This window comes from Panthera uncia, chromosome E1 (genome assembly GCF_023721935.1).
Source record: "Panthera uncia isolate 11264 chromosome E1, Puncia_PCG_1.0, whole genome shotgun sequence".
Classification (NCBI taxonomy): domain Eukaryota; kingdom Metazoa; phylum Chordata; class Mammalia; order Carnivora; family Felidae; genus Panthera; species Panthera uncia.
Genome location: NC_064814.1, coordinates 39,118,582 through 39,134,151, shown reverse-complemented (window position 1 = coordinate 39,134,151; position 15,570 = coordinate 39,118,582). Strand labels below are relative to the sequence as shown.

The window sequence follows — 15,570 nt, the reverse complement described above, 5'->3', positions numbered from 1 at the left end:
ACAATCGGCAAATTATGTTTTACTCAATGGTTAGTTCAAGTCCCCGTTTAGGGGCCGTTACCACATCCAACTGCTGCTCGCCGAGCCTGGAAAAAGTGATTTCCCTCGGACACCCAGCAGTCTTGTGGAACTGACTATACCACACCTGAGAGTCGGCCATTCCAGATAGTGGTGGCAGCGGCAGGGCAGACCCGGGGCCTGGGGACCTCTAGGTTCTTTGTATTTCTAGGAATGCTGCTTAATCAAGGGAGGAGACCATGGGGCACAGTGGAAGGAACCTGCCCTTTGGAATTAGCTGGTCTGGGGTTTGAGCTCAGCTGTCTGGCCCGGGCCCATCACCTGCTCCTTTGAAGCTCAGTTTCCTCCATGGGGGTAGTTAATTAACAGGGAGCAATGCCCTCTCTCCCCAAGGGCTTTGGTGAGAGGTGGAGAAAATCCAGGCAGAGTGGCTAGCACAGAGCCTGGTGCTGAGTACATGCTCCATGAACGTCTGTTAATGGAGTGAAGTGCTTCAGTGAAGGAGGTTCTCGCGTTTAGGAGGTTGGTTCAACAACTGACGTGAGGCCAAAGGAGCCCTTGCGTCTCAAGGCCTCTTCGCTTGATCAAGGACAGCCCTTCACCAAACAACTCTGCCACCTTCTAGGGCCATGCTGGCGAGAGGCTTGTGATCCCAGAAGGTCCTTTCAACTTGTTCTTGGGTACTTAAAAAAATCCCATTTAAGCTGACAAATGATGATGACACAGTTCTTTTTATACATTTTCCACCTCACTCTTACTAAATTTTGCTGCCCATCCAGGCAACTGTAACCCACGGCGAAGCATATTTGATTAGGCAGCAAGACACTGGGGATTTTTGTTCTGAGGGGAATTCAAAGAGTTTAAAACAGAAGCAACCATCTCATAAACCAACTCCAGAACCCTGAGATGAAAAGAAACAAACTGCCCACTTTCTACCACCTGTTTGAGAACAGAAGGGTTTGCATGCAGTTATGTTAGCTAAAAAATGTACCCTCGTCTCACTGCGGTACAGAAGCCTTCACCACACGAATGCTTTTGATGGAAAATCTGCCCCCTGCTCCGATACACCCTTTCATGCTGGTAATAACAGAGGCGAAGCAGGCCTTTCTATCAATATGTTCCGCACACTTCTTAGCAGCTCTGGTTTTTCTATTCTGCATTTGCTATTTTAAGCGAGTACATAATGCATCAATTTTCAGACTCTTACTCAACGCCACTGCTATAGAACTGAGAACTCAGTAATCTTGTCAGGCAGCACAGAACAATATTCCAACAGATGAAACATTCCATGCAGCCTTATTTCCCTTTTCCTGGGATGGGGCATCTATTTCTGGCCCTGTAATGAGAGAGGAACCAGTGGCGGTGGTCCAGTCCTTCTTGTTCAGGAATCCCACATCACAGAAACCACTCACCATGCTGTTGCTGGAAGACACATCAAAAGCCCCATGGGGTCTCAAGTCTATGCGACTGCTCTCTTACTTTTTAAGTTCCCAGAAATGGGTTGTATGGATCCAGGCTGGAGCATGCTGGCTGGAAATGGGAATGTGGGCTCTCTTAAGCCACATCTGAGCTTTTCCTGCCTGCCATGAAGAGTTCCAGTTCTCTCCGTGATCACTAACTAAAGAGCCCAAGACTAACCTTGATTTCCCTGCCGCCCAGTCTCCTAAGAGAGTTCAACGGGAAGTGCCCCCAGGTGGCTGCTAGCCAAATTTGCCTTGACCTCGAGCGTAGGCATACCTCTAGTTGAAAGTCAGTTGCATCTAATATCTTGGTGGGCAGTGTGTGTACAGTGTGTGTACTGTGTGTGTACAGCCTTAGTGGCCTTATTTACTGCCTGCGGGGTCACCTGGGAGAGAGGACAGAACAATCCACCTCTACCCCTGTTGGCTCACAAATGGGTTAGTCACACTTTCCAAAGATCTACTCTGGCTGGTACAATGGGCTGAGGCATTCCTACCAACGTTCCTCCAGTGTTTATCTCCTGACAATTAAAAATGGCACAACAAATTAGATTGCGTGAGTGCCCGAGTGATTCTGCTGAAAAATGAACAATTCCATAATAACCCTATACCACTGCTTTCTGTCTAAAGAACGATTTCATAGCATCAAATGATTCAGCCATCCCGATGGGGACCTTGCATTACTGGCTCAACTTCATTAGCATGAAAACAAGCAAACCACATGCACTCTTCCTCTGGGGCTGGAAGTCAGACACCCTGAGCAATATTTAGGTCACTGCTGCCCGGGCAAGTCTGAAAAATGGTTCGTGCCCTAGATAGATAGTTACATATTTGTTTTAAACGACTATCGCAGAAGGGGACCCACAGGCTTTTTAAGGCAAAGAGAGGGAGAGGTTCCACGAGCAGGACTGAAACAACCCGAAGTGGGCTAAAGCAAATAATCTCTTTGTCCAGGGTAAAGTGTATTGGCATCAGCTTATTGGCCGAAATAGAATCTCTGTGTTTGGTGAGCAAAGTGTCCCCACTTCCTCTGAGAAGCCCACAGAGCAATGATTCGTAACCTTGACTGTGCACCATGACTAGAGAAGCACTTGCAAAACAGGGCCCTGATAGTGGTCAGGCTCCACTCCTACAGACTGACTCATTTGGTGTGTGTGTGGCCCCCGGACGTTGGTGCTGTTAAGCCCCAGGAGGCTTCCTGAGCCACACCGTACTGCAGATCACCAGAGCTTCCAGAATGACTGGAAGAAGAGCTGGCCCTGACCTGCCTCAGACAACTGCTCCAATCAGCTGCTTGGGAACTGCTTTGGCAAATGACAGGGTTCCCTTTATATACAGTTTAACTGATTCATCAAGTTCCTTATTGTGATGCATTTCAATTACACAAGAATTATTTGGAGCAAGTATGTTATAGAGCTATTTGATACAGGAGGGGTTGAGCCTCTGAGAGGTCACAAAGCAGGGCGCCTGGGTGGCTCAGTTGGTCAGGCATCCAACTTCGGCTCAGGTCACGATCTCATGGTTCGTGAGTTTGAGTCCCGCGTCAGGTTCTGTGCTGACAGCTCAGGGCCTGGAGCCTACTTGGGATTCTGTGTCTCCCCCTCTCTCTGCCCCTCTTGTCATGCTCTGTGTCTCTCAAGAATAAACATTAAAAAAATAAAAATTTTTTGAAAGGTCACTAAACTTGGAGGAGGGCCGTAGAGATAAGCACCCTGCCAACCCCCTGGCCCCATCACTCTGTCAGTACCCTCCCATCCACTTCTCTTCACCTCTGTATTCAACAGGTACATACTAAGTGCTGACTGCGTGCCAGCCCCTGAAGACCCAGTGGTGTGTAAGACAGGTCTTGCTTCTGCCCCCCCCCCCCCCCCCCCCCAGGCTTACAGTTTGGTGTGGAGACTTACATAAACATGACTTACACACTCATTTCCATTTAGCCAGGATTCTGGGAAAAGCACTGAACATAAACAGTACAGGGTGCTATGGAATCACATAGATCTACTCTGGGGGAAATGAGGAAATGCATTCTTGAGGAAGTGATGTTAAATTTTAATATCATGCTTTGTTTTAAAAAGTGAATAATAAATGCACATGGTCTAACACCCACAGGTACGAGGGTATATGTAGGGAAAGCAAGTTCGCCTTCTACCCTGTCCTCTGGCCTCTTGGCCCCCTCCCTACAGGCACCTGCACTTCCACTTTGCCATCAGTGGTCCAGACAACTTTCTGTGTGACTATATAGGATAAATTCACTTATTTATCAGCGGGTGACTTTAAAGCTGAAATCTCAGCCATACCCATCCTCAAGAATGCCTTTTATTTCTGATGTAGGAATGATGGCGATGGGGCCATGGTATGCTGAGGAAACCAGAGGATACTAGAGAGCCACTGACTCAGGGCCATGACAAGAGCGGTCCCGGCTTTGGGCTGTTAATCAGTGTTTCATCACTTAAATGCTGAGTGTGACTTTCAGAACATGGAAAAGGTCGTTTCAATGCCTACAGGTAAACCAAATGCCTACTTATGTGTTGGATAGATACAGCTAGTATGTAGAAGCTGTTTCTTTAGACCACGCTGTATCACAAATGTTTTTTGTATGATTATCACTTTTTCTTGTAAAGAAGAGGGCATCAGCTAGAACATAAGACAATCTGACGTGTTAAGCTGTGCCCTCCACTAGAGCTGCTCTGTTGCCCCAGGACACAGGTGGAGAACAGAAGGGTTTATGGGTTGGGGGTCATTACCGTGGCCTCAGCACCCTTAATTACCAGGTGACCCTGAATGCTAACAGCAGCACAGCACATTTTGGTACACGCTGCCAAGCCAAAGAGCCCAAGCCCTGGACGTCCTGATCTGGGGGCAGCAACCTCACCTAGATGAGGAACTCGTAGTGGATGAGCTCTCTGAGGCCCAGATGCAGTGAGTTTGCAGGACTTTCAGGTCCGAGTCACTGGGGTGGGGGGTGGGGGGCAAAGTGGGCAGCACCTGACCTCCTTTGTCTGTCCTGTGCTCCGGTGGCCAGAGAGGGAGGGCCACGGCCACAGGGACAAGGAGCCACAGATGGGCGTCCAGGTGAGAAAGACCAGCTCCTGTTCTCCTGATCCCCTGATCCCCTTTTGAAAAGACTGGTTTCAAGTGAGGCATTAAGGTTTCCAAGATTAGCAAAGGGGCGCGTGTGGACCGGCCCAGTTCCCCCCGGCCCCCTCCCCCCACCCCCATACCTGCAGCGGGAGGGTGGGGGGCAAGGCGACAAAGGCGAGGGGGAGGGTGAAGGAGGAGGGGGTTGGGACGGAGGTGGGGGCGCAGGCGGCGAGCGAGACAAAGAGAAGCCGCAGAGCCCAGGGTGGGCTGCGGCGGGGGAGGCGGGCCCGCAGAGGCTGCTGCTTTTAGCTCCGCCGCTCCCCTGGTCGCCATGGCGACGCGCGCATTAGCGATTCCCTCTGACATTGACAGGCCGCCGCCGCTGCCGGCCTGGGGCGGGGGTGCTGCGGGTGGAAAATGTGTGCTCACACACACGCACGCCCACCGAGGAGGCCCGGCAGCGCCAGCTCCTTCCAGACTGTAGTTTAATGCATCATTTATGCACCCCCCCCCATCCACCCTCCCCCCTTCCGGCTGTTTTTATTTGTTTGTCTTTCTAGAGAAGGTGATGATTTGGGGCTTAGCTCATCTGCTGGCACACTGAGCTCACTGGGTGGCTGAAAGGGAATGGGGATATGGATTTGGGTCAGCTAACAGGGTGTGATTGGTTTAAGGCAAGAACACTAAGAAATGGGGTATCTGGGCGAATTGCAGGCTCTTTCGTTTTTCTCCTTTACACCAGGCATATATATTGGCCAGAGATGCTTAAAAGGGGGGGGGGGGGGAGGAGAAAGGGCTACCCCTGCAGACATGTGAAATAGGATTAGTGGAAACCCTGAAGACTGAGGCCGCAAGAATCATCCTGCAGCCGTTTGCCACACATGACAATTTTCCTGCTCAGATTCCTGCTCCAGAAAATCAGTCTGTTTTTTGTTTTTTTTTTTTTTCTTTTTTGGTACTTGGAGCCCAACCTCATGCTATTATCTCTCAGACTGTATTTCTGCACGAGCAGGGAGAGACTTGTGAAACTACCCTTTGAGGGCAGAAACTCACCATCTCTGTAACTGCTGAGCCCATGATGGGACACTAGCCGAGGCGGATGGCCTGGGCTCAAATGAAGTCTCTAGAGAGGACTTCCCAAGGTCAGCCTCCCGAATGCAATAGGGACTGAGCCCAGAAACATCCTGTTAGCACAGATGCCTCCCTTTGAACTCAAACAAAGACCAAGGGGTGTGGTTGGGAAGTTTCTGAAAACTCAGCGAATAGCAAAAACGTGGGCAGGAACACATGCCTTTTTATCCACCAGGCGAAGTCTCCCCTTTATGACACATCTTGCCTGGGTCTGGAGCATCACACTTTGTAAGATATTAAAGAGGCATGTTGATGAATAACAGGCGTGTGATGGGGTGGTGTGGGTTGGCAGGAGCTGGCTCCTAGCAGCTCTGCTCTCAGCTGCCGTGGCCAGGACTGTGGCATTCCCAGGGATGAGAGCACACCGAATCTGACCGGAGTGCCATTTCCTGACCAACAGAACTGGCTCTGTCTGGCTAGACAGGTGCTGTGTCCATTCCAAGAGTCCTCTGTGTTCTGTGCTAATCTTGGAAGTCACTCTGGGATCCCAGGGTAAGGAAGGATTCTCAACCAGGCCTTGCCATAGCCACCGACAGAAAAACTGAATAAAAGCAATAAATGTGGGGGTGCATGGGCGGCTCGGTCCGTTAAGCATCCGACTCTTGATTTTGGCTCAGGTTATGATCTCCCAATTCGTGAGATCGAGCCCCGCATCGGGCTGTGCGCTGACGGTGCGGAGCCTGCTTAAGATTCTGTTTCTACCTCTCTCCCCACTTCCCCTCACACTCGTGCACGAGCACATGCGTTCTCTCTCTCAAAATAAACTTAAAATCAAACTAATGCGAACTGCTCTTATGCCTGCATTCCAGAACTCTAACCTTCCTGTATTCAAAGATGACTGGCAAGGCGACGTTCGTCTTCCTTGCAGGTGGAATGATGGAGGTGGAACAGGGGACAGAAGGACGAAGAAGCTAAGAACACGGGGGCAGGGAATTAGCCCCTTTGTCCGGCATTTCCTGACCAGTACGACTGGGGAAAGCCTACAGACAACACACTACCTTTCTACACGTTGACCTAAAAGACCAAACCTCAATTCTGGAAGCTCAGAATTCTAAAAGTGGGCCTTGAGAAATGATCTGACCTTGAGTTGTACTTTAAGCACAGAAACATCTCAAACATTCTGGCCAGAGGCTATTTATTTCCCGAAGACCTCTCCCTGAGGGACAGATGGCCTGTGCCTCCCTCTGGTATTACTGGATCCTGACAGCAAAGTTCTTCTAAACCATGACAACCAACCTACTCCTTGGAAACACACCTAAAATAGGGACAAGGCCCAAGCGATATACAGCATTTCTGTAGTCTGGAATGAGCGTTATGACAGTGACATTAAAGCAGTTTTCCTTTAGAGGCTGACTCTGTGTGATAAAGGCCCACGAATTCCCACACAATCAAGAACAAACTGAGAAGGAGTCTGAGGAAGTGAAAGAGGAATTTTCAATGCCTCACAGAAGCCGCTTCTATGTTTGGGAGGCAGAGCTTGAAGGAATACTTAAATATACATCATAAGTAGTGAAATGAGTGGCCAAAAATTTAAAATGATTTGGGGAAACGTGAATTTGCAGAGATATGGGTGGTGAGGACTTCTTTGTCCACAGAACCCTAACCAGTCGCCCTCGATGAAATAAATCCCGGTTTCCCTGAAATATTCCACATATTCATGTCTAATAAAAGGTACATATCCTCCATGAACAAATAATTTTATGTTCTGTGGTTAAAGGACATGTTAATTTAAAGTGGTATCTGGGGCTCCTGGGTGTTTCAGTCGGTTAAGCATCTGACTTCAGCTCAGATCATGATCTCGCTGTTTGTGGGTTCAAGCCCTGCGTCGGGCTCTGGGCGGACAGCTCGGAGCCTGGAGCCTGCTTCAGACTCCGTGTCTCCCTCTCTCTTTGCCCCTCCCCCGCTCATGCTCTGTCTCTCTCTCTTTCAAAAATAAATAAAACATTAAAAAAAATTTTAAATGGTATCAAATACATTATCTTCACAGGGCATCACCCACTTTTTGTCTTGACTCCCATCCCACATGGAAGGCGTGATTTTGTCTCCTAATGGTGAGCAGAAAGCACCAGACCTATGGATCTTTTGGTTTCCCGTTGGAAACCAGAAGGAAAGAGTTCTGTCCCAAACTACCCTCATTTCCTGGAGGCCTTTCAAGTGTCTGATGTGAAGATGAGTTAAAGCACTACGGGGTTTGGAGGGGACATCTGAGAACATACCTGCAGGTGAGACCCCGTTTCCCAAACTGACAGCAGACTCCCAAGGGAATGGGGCACGGAGCAAGATGTGAGGCCGAGAAGGGGAGGGACAGGGGGAGGACGGGACGACCCGGTACAAAGTCGGTGTGAGGCTAAGGGGCAGTGTGAGGATGCTAAGGATAGGGAGACCCAGGAGAAACCCGAGCAGGGGTGCAGAGCTCCTAAAGCCAAGTCCGATTTATGCTTTGCGGCTGAGGGGGTCCGGCTTCACCTGTGCGTTCCACTGAGCAACATCACACCGCTTGATGTCCTCACTCTCTCAGGGTCCCCCGAGCCTCCTGGACAACAGCCGGCCCTCACACCACGTCCCCTGCCCACCCGCTGCATGTGAGAAGGATGGCCCGGAAGAGAAGGAAGGGAAAGAGCAGGCAGGACCACAGGGGAGAGAGGGGGTGAGCACAGGGGTGGACCCCTGTTATACTCTTGCAACTTCATTTTACAGACAAGGAACCGGGTGCAGGGGGATGGTGAATTGTGCACGATCACGGAGGTGGTGAGTGGTGAAAGCGAAACCCTCACCCGGGCTTCTGCTCTCCGATTCGGCACCCATTCATCCAGTCTCTGGGAGGAAAAGGAAGCACCGGGTCTCACCAATAACGAAAGGGCGAGATAAATGCAAATCAAACGCAGAAAAACTCTCCACAGGAAACTGAGGAGTCTCTAAAAAACCAGCCCATTTAGCCTCTGTGACAAATAACGGAACTGGGGCAACTGAGCGTCCACACTGCCAGGCAGGGTGCCCTGGGCAAATTTCTACACCTCTCCAAACACACGCTTCCTTGGTCATGGAATGGGGATCACAGTCGTATCGCCCTCATCCAGATTTTGTGAAGATCAAAGAGTCATGAGCCATGGCAAAGAGCTTTCTTAGCACAGCGCCTGCAGCCTAAGCACTATTATGATTACTACAGGGCTGCTACAATCGGGGATAAACCCGTTTCCTTACTGGAAAAGGCCATAAAAAAAGTCTGCTGGTGCTTTTCTATGCATGGGAAAGTATATCTATTGTTTGGGGACGGGGGCACTAAATGGGTATTTTTTTAAAATTCCCAATAATAATAATAATAATAATAATAATGATAAAAGCATCCTTTTGCTTTTGTCTTGGTGGAGCATGCTTCCTTCTGACATCAACTTTTTCTTCTACTGGGGAGAAAGTCCCAGTCTCAATTTCACAACTAAAAAAAAAGGGGTTTCTTAGGAAAGTGTCATAAACACCTCCACCCTAACGGGCTGAGACTATGATGGAAACCACGAAGAAGTGACTTACTTCTGTATTTCATGACTTTTGTTTTCCTTAGGAAGTCACCTGGACCTGGATTACAGCTGAGAAGAGGAACTCTTAGTCTGAAAGAGCTCAGACGTCAACGTGTTTTTTCCTCCATCTGTAAAATGGGTACAATGAGGTTCACGCAATTTGTTCGAGTGGGGAACTGCAAGTTCCCGGTGTTATGTCCTCGGCTCCTGGGGTGATACACCTCTGATCACTGATCCAATGGCCCAAAGACAAATCTCCCTCCCTCTCTCCCTCATTTCTGTGGCTATCTCATTCAGAAACCCAGCTCCTCAAGAATTTTACATTCCTGGTTATTTTTAGACTCAGTTTGTTCAGACACGGTCACCACATGGCATGCAGCTGTGGAAAGCAGCTGCTGTGGTTTGATTTCTAGTCAATATTACTTGACATTTCTTGTCAGGTGATTTCTAAAATTTCTTTCTTTCTTTTTTTTTTTTTTCCCGGGGGATCTCAAGACTTTTCCCCCTGGATTTTGAGGTGCAACATCACAGCTGTGCATCTGAGAGCCTGCTCCAGGCTGGGGATGGGGCCAGAATCCTGCTAGAAAGGAAGATTTCTTTCTATTCTCAGGACCCAAACTTCTCAGCCCCAGAACACTCAGGTCCTGACAGCTTCCTGAAGACCCTCCTCTCAGTTTTGTGCTTTGAGTGAGGGGCTGCTGTCTCCTGGTCTCAGGAAGAAAGGAGGAAGGGTGAGGCAGGTAGCTGGCCTGCCAGGAGCCTACCTCAGTGACAATAGCTACCATGTACCAGAGGCTGGGTCACTCCGCTGAGGGGAAAGCCGGACCGGATTGGCTGCAGGCTTCCTCCTGCTCCCCCTTAACAGCTTTTCTCCCCGACAGGTGCTTACCTGCCTTTCTCTGGCTCATTCAGCCATCAGTCTCTTGGCTCAGCCCATACACCCATCCACCGCGATGCTTTTGCCTTTAGGAGTTTTGCACATTCTGTTCCCACCTGGAAGACTCTGGGTTCTTTTTCCGGACCAACGCTATTTCTCATTTGATTCTCAACATCAGCATCCCTTGGGGAGCCTCTCCCGATCCTCTAAGACAGGGTTAACTCTCTCTTTGAGGCACTTAACACCTCGGACTGTAATATTTTTCTTACAAACAGGCCTGTTTATTCCTCCAGTCTCCCCACTAGACTCTAAACTCCTGGGTGGGCTCAGGTCTTGTCCACAGTTGCACCCCCACTTCCCAGCCCAGCGTCCGGCCTGGCATACAGCAGGTGCCTGGCAAATATGTGCTGAATAATGTGCCAGGCTCACCAAGAACTCCCTCCTCCTTTTCTCCCCCCCCGATGTATTTTTTAGACTGTGTCGAATTCTTTGTTCTTCAAATCACTTCTGTAATAAGCTTTCTATTTTATCACGGCATCTATTTAAGTCAAGTCCTTTGTCAGTTCTGAGTTTGACAAAAATCTTCAATTGTGCAGGTACGGACAAAAACGTGACGCCGTGTCTGACACATAAACGAGAAGTGAAAATCGTGGCTGGATAACCTGAAAACAGCTAGCGACATCTGTATCCTGGCCATCCTTCCTCATGAAGCCTTCTTTTTTGTGGGCTGGTAAGTTTTGACCCTTGTTTTTAAGGTGCGGTTATTCTCGACAAGGAGACAGCATAGGTTTCCAACTAGGAGACAGTTCTCTCAAGAGAGTCCTTCTTACAGTGGAGGAAGTTTTCAGTTACATACGGTCTCCACTCGCGTCCCTTCTCCCCACCCAACCGTGTGCTTTAGGCAGACAGGAACGAACGCACGAGCCACGGTTATCGGCGGTTACCTTCAGCAGCACTGCCAGCTTCTCCACAACTACTTTGTGCGAGATGACGTTCCCCAGCCCTCACTGCCGCGAGGCGTGTGGAGGTGGGAGCGCACACAGCGTGTACCACAGCGGCACAGCCCTCTTCTAACCGCAGCTCAGCAAATTCAACGCTGGGCCGCAACAACGGCCAGAGGGACGGGGTCCCCGCACACACAGGGCTTCGGAGTGGCCCCAACGGCATCTGAAGCCGGGCCTGGTGCTACCAAAGCAGCCCCGGGTCCTGGCAAGAGGACCGGAAGGGAGAGGACGTGCGGACGTCCGAGGGCCGTGCGCAAGGAGGCAAACGTCACGGAGTGTCCAGCCTGCTGGGGACACTGCCGGGCACCATGGACTATAAGCCGAGGGTCCGCCTTCTGTCCTCGGTGACTTTACGGTCTAGAAATATTGACAGGAAGGCAGAGGCAAGACATTTTGCACAGCAGTCGAGGCTAAGCAGATGCGAAACAACCTGATTCTTGTGGCAACAGCACTGGCCTGGGCGGGATCTACCCCGCTTAAGGCTTATACCTCTCCTGCCCCGGCCCCGGCCGATGTTTGTGGGGAAGAAGGGCTCGCCTGACTGGAGGAGAAGCAGGATACCAAGGACCCTGTTGCTACCGCAGGTGGCAGAGAGTGTCTGGGTGACATGTGCTAAGAAGCTGGTCCCCTCAGATTAAGGAAGTCAAAAGGGAGAGGAGCTGGCCCGTATAAAAAACTTGGGGACACGTGTCTGGAAATGATGGGGATGGGTGGTATGGCAGGCTGAGTAGCGGCCCCGCAAAAGGTATCCACATCCGATTCCCTGGAACCTGAGAATGTTACCTCACACTGCAAAACAGGACACTGCAGATGTGATTACATAAGGCTCTTGAGATGGGGAAGTTATCCAGGATGATCCAGGTGTGCCCTAAATGCCATTGCAAATGTCCTTGTAAGAGAAGCAGAGGGAGATCTGACACGGACAGAAGAGAGAAGGCCACGTGATTGCGGAGGCAGAGATGGGAGCGATGTGGCCACGAGCCAAGGGATGCCGGCAGCCCCAGCAGCTGGAGGAAGCTTGGAATGGATTCTCCCCTAGGGACTCTGGAGGGAGCTCTGTCCTGTGGACACTCTGATCTGAGGTCAAAATCATTTCAGTGATAACGACTTTCAACTGCTGGCCTTCAGAAAGGTGACAAAACAATTTCTGTTGTTTACGTCACGAAGTCTGTGGTCACGTCTTATAGCAGCAATGAGAAACTTAAGATACAGTTTAGATGTGCCACTTGATGAAGCTTCTGATTCAGTTCCCACAGGCATCGTATGCTGGGACCAGTAAGAGAGAGGGACAATCATTTCCTATTATCATATTCACTATGTAGAGCCAGCATCAAAATTCTGCACACATTCACACGCACACGCACGCACACACATGTGCACATACGCGCATACCCCTCTCCTGGATTTGAATCAGCAACTGCTCTCATCCAGCTTTGCAGTGTTAGGTCGTTTCTGAGAGGAATTCATAGTAAATTGGAACAGGTCGCTGTGAACTGAGAAAAAGAATCATGAAGCAATCGCGGAGTCAGGGGTGGGGGTGGGGCGGTGCTCCCAGAAGGCATCATGGACGCACAGTGGAGACAAGAGTGGGAAGCAGAAGGCAAGGACTCACTTTAGAGGAGCAAGCAGGCTGGACAGAGGGAGCACCGCCGCCCCCCCCCCCCCCCCCCAAGAAAAAGGAAAAGAGAAGGACTTCTTTTGCAGTTCTAAGAAGATGCTCTGTCAAGGAGAATATAGGGATAAAGGAATGCCTGATGAGTTTTCTTTCTATCTTGAAACTCTTTTGTAGGGATAAGTGTTATAACCTTGGGAATGGGATTTACTTGAAAAAGAGGAATATGGGGACATTGTGGAGCGCGCTGTGTGAACGTGGCCAGGACAGTGTGGTGGGAGGGGGTGCTGCCTTTTGGTTGGGGGGGCAACTTTGGGCTCCTGCTGCATTTTAAAGGCGGGAGGTAGGTGCCTTTAGCTTAAGGAATGATTTTGGGTTTGGGATGCTGAGGTGTTTCTGTGGTCCTTGTGAGGGAAGATACAGAAGGGGCACAGGGGGTGAGAAATCCCCCGGGTTGAGAGAAGAATGCCCTGTCTGTAGTTGTGGCACCATTCCAAGAGGCTCTCCAGAGACAAGGCTCCTGACTATAGAACAGGTCCTATGCCATCTTCTGTCACATCAGCAAGCTTGGGGAACCAAGCAGCCTTCTCACTGCACGCTGGCTCCACAATGTCAAGAGCTCTCCGATGTACCTACATTTCAACAATAGCGTCTGGAGTCCCTAATTCATTACTGGTCAGCATCACCTAGTGAACATTCACAGTATCCACAGCACTGGAGGTTCGTGAGGGTTTGCAGGAAAAGTGGATGGCACAGGTCTCTGTTCTCCGGGAAGAAACAGACAAATACAAGTAAATCCAAACCCAAATGAAAACACAGGTGACAGGTGTCTCAGGTGCTGACACCAAGAGGAAGTAGCAAAGAACCCAGAGGATCTGTATTCACCGCGCCCCCATTTATACTGTATCTGTGGTCTTGAAGAGTCACAGAACTGCTTTAAGTCTTTCTAGCCATCTGTAAAATGGGTTTACTAGAATAACAAATGGCTCAGGTTGTTAAAAGAGCTAAATGAGATAATGAATACAAAAGCCGTCTATTTATTTGATTTTATTTTTTCATAATCTCTACGCCCAACGTGGGGCTTGAACTCACAACCTCGAGATCGAGAGTCACACGATCCACTGAGCCAGGGGGTGCCCCTGAAAGCACTTTTAAAACATTAACTGTGGTCTTAACATATGTTACAATGTATAGCATAAGGAAATATTAAGAAACTTACACTGAGGAGGGTAGAAAAATGATAGATGGTTAGTGTAGTTCCAAGAATATCATAATTTCCTTGTGACTCATCAGGACACTCTGGGACAATAATTAGAGCTATCGTTCAAGAGAAAAGAACATCTTGATATTGAGCATAGTCCACACGGGGGTTGGTCTGCCCCCTTCTTTCGGTGCTGTCTTCTTTCCCTTTGGAGAACTGATGCACCCCTACTCCAACCATGGGCGCAGCCGCCCGTCACAGCGCCTCGCTCCCTGGCCTCAGGGCACGTGATCTGGACCCTACTCCCTGGCCTCAGTGCTGGAGCCAGGGTGGAGGGCACGTGATCCAATGTGGGCCACTCACAGATTTTCTTTGGAGGATTCATATATTTGAATGAGGCAAGCTTTCCCCTTTCCTTTAGGTTGCTATGCTGGCATAATGCAAGCCTGGAGTGGCCTGTGGCCGACAGTTCCCCTGTGTAGAAGCAGCCTGTGGTAGGACAGAATGAGGCCAACACACAGAGACTGGGGAGTCAGGTTAGGGGAAGAAAAAGGATCTTGACAGCAAGCAAGTCCTTAGTTCTAGTGCTTAAACCCCCAGGGTCCTTCACCTCCCAGTTCCTTCCAGGATATTCAATTTCGGGTTTCAACTGGTCACGTCATCTGAAAGAGTTCTGATTTATATAGTGGGCTTACTTGGCGATACTACATAAACCCCGATGAAGGGCAAGTAAGAATGTTGTTGGAAAAAGATTCTACAAAGGTCATTTTTTTCCCGGAAAAAAAAGGGGGGGGGGGATCAGCTCAGCATTTAGAGATATTAATCCTCAATTTTCTAAACCTGGCTCAGCACTAACATCCTTGGGTATTAATCAAACAAAAAGGCCATGTGCATGCATTATGATGCATGCCAGCAGAAGCATTCAGTGAGGGTTTGACCAGATTATTTTAATACCTGACAAGCACGATCAGCACAGGGGAGTGAATTCAAAATATACACAGACGGTAACGCTGAAACGTGCAAGAGAGTGACTGGGACAACGCTTAAGCTTCTGGAGTATTAAGCACCAGATATTATATTTCTTCTGGTTTGCTTACCGAACAGGGAAAATTCGTGTCTCTACAGTAGGATCAGGAACCACAAAACGGTACTTAGAGGTGACTGCACTTGAAGCTTATACTTGCTGTCCGTGGTTACCTCGCTGCCCGGCTGCAGACTGCCATTAGCAAAGAGCCCAACTGGTGTGGAGTGGGATCCAATCCGTTGTGCTCCTCTAGGAGGAGAACATTCTGGAGGTCCCGCACTGCACCATCCCTGCCTTCAATATGGCCACTGAGAACCGCACGGACAACTTCCAGTCTAAGTGCTGAGAAGGCAGCTGTCTGGAGCAAGTATCAGAGACAAATGTGAATGGTTTTCTGACCTCCATCTCTCTTTTATTGATCAACCAGGTACATTCTGCCTTCTCCTGAGCTACTACGAAGTTTCTATTTGCTGTTAATTGTGACCACGAAGTGACAGGAATTTAGGAATTAAGAGATTGCTCACAGCAAATGAAAGAGTGTAGAGCCAACATCTTATGATGACCCATGGCCTTAAAAGGGGTGCCCAGAGTGGGATACTTGGGTTACTTTAAGAAGCATAGATGGGAGAATATTAAAAGTTGAGGACAAC

At 49.4% G+C, this 15,570-nt stretch overlaps 1 protein-coding gene and 1 long non-coding RNA gene across 3 annotated transcripts in view; one reads left to right on the top strand and one right to left on the bottom strand.

Moving 5' to 3' along the window:
* Positions 1–15,570, bottom strand: part of MYO1D (myosin ID) — a 355,990-nt gene that overhangs the window by 17,977 nt on the left and 322,443 nt on the right. The window lies entirely within an intron of this gene.
* Positions 1–15,570, top strand: part of LOC125926820 (uncharacterized) — a 36,681-nt gene that overhangs the window by 9,365 nt on the left and 11,746 nt on the right. Inside the window, exons 3-4 of one of the 2 annotated variants that reach the window (XR_007459179.1) lie at positions 7,678–7,912; positions 8,388–10,809. This is a non-coding gene — a long non-coding RNA (uncharacterized LOC125926820). Of the gene's footprint in view, positions 1–7,677; positions 7,913–8,387; positions 15,495–15,570 lie in introns of those variants that run through there. The other variant, XR_007459178.1, reaches the window with a different exon arrangement.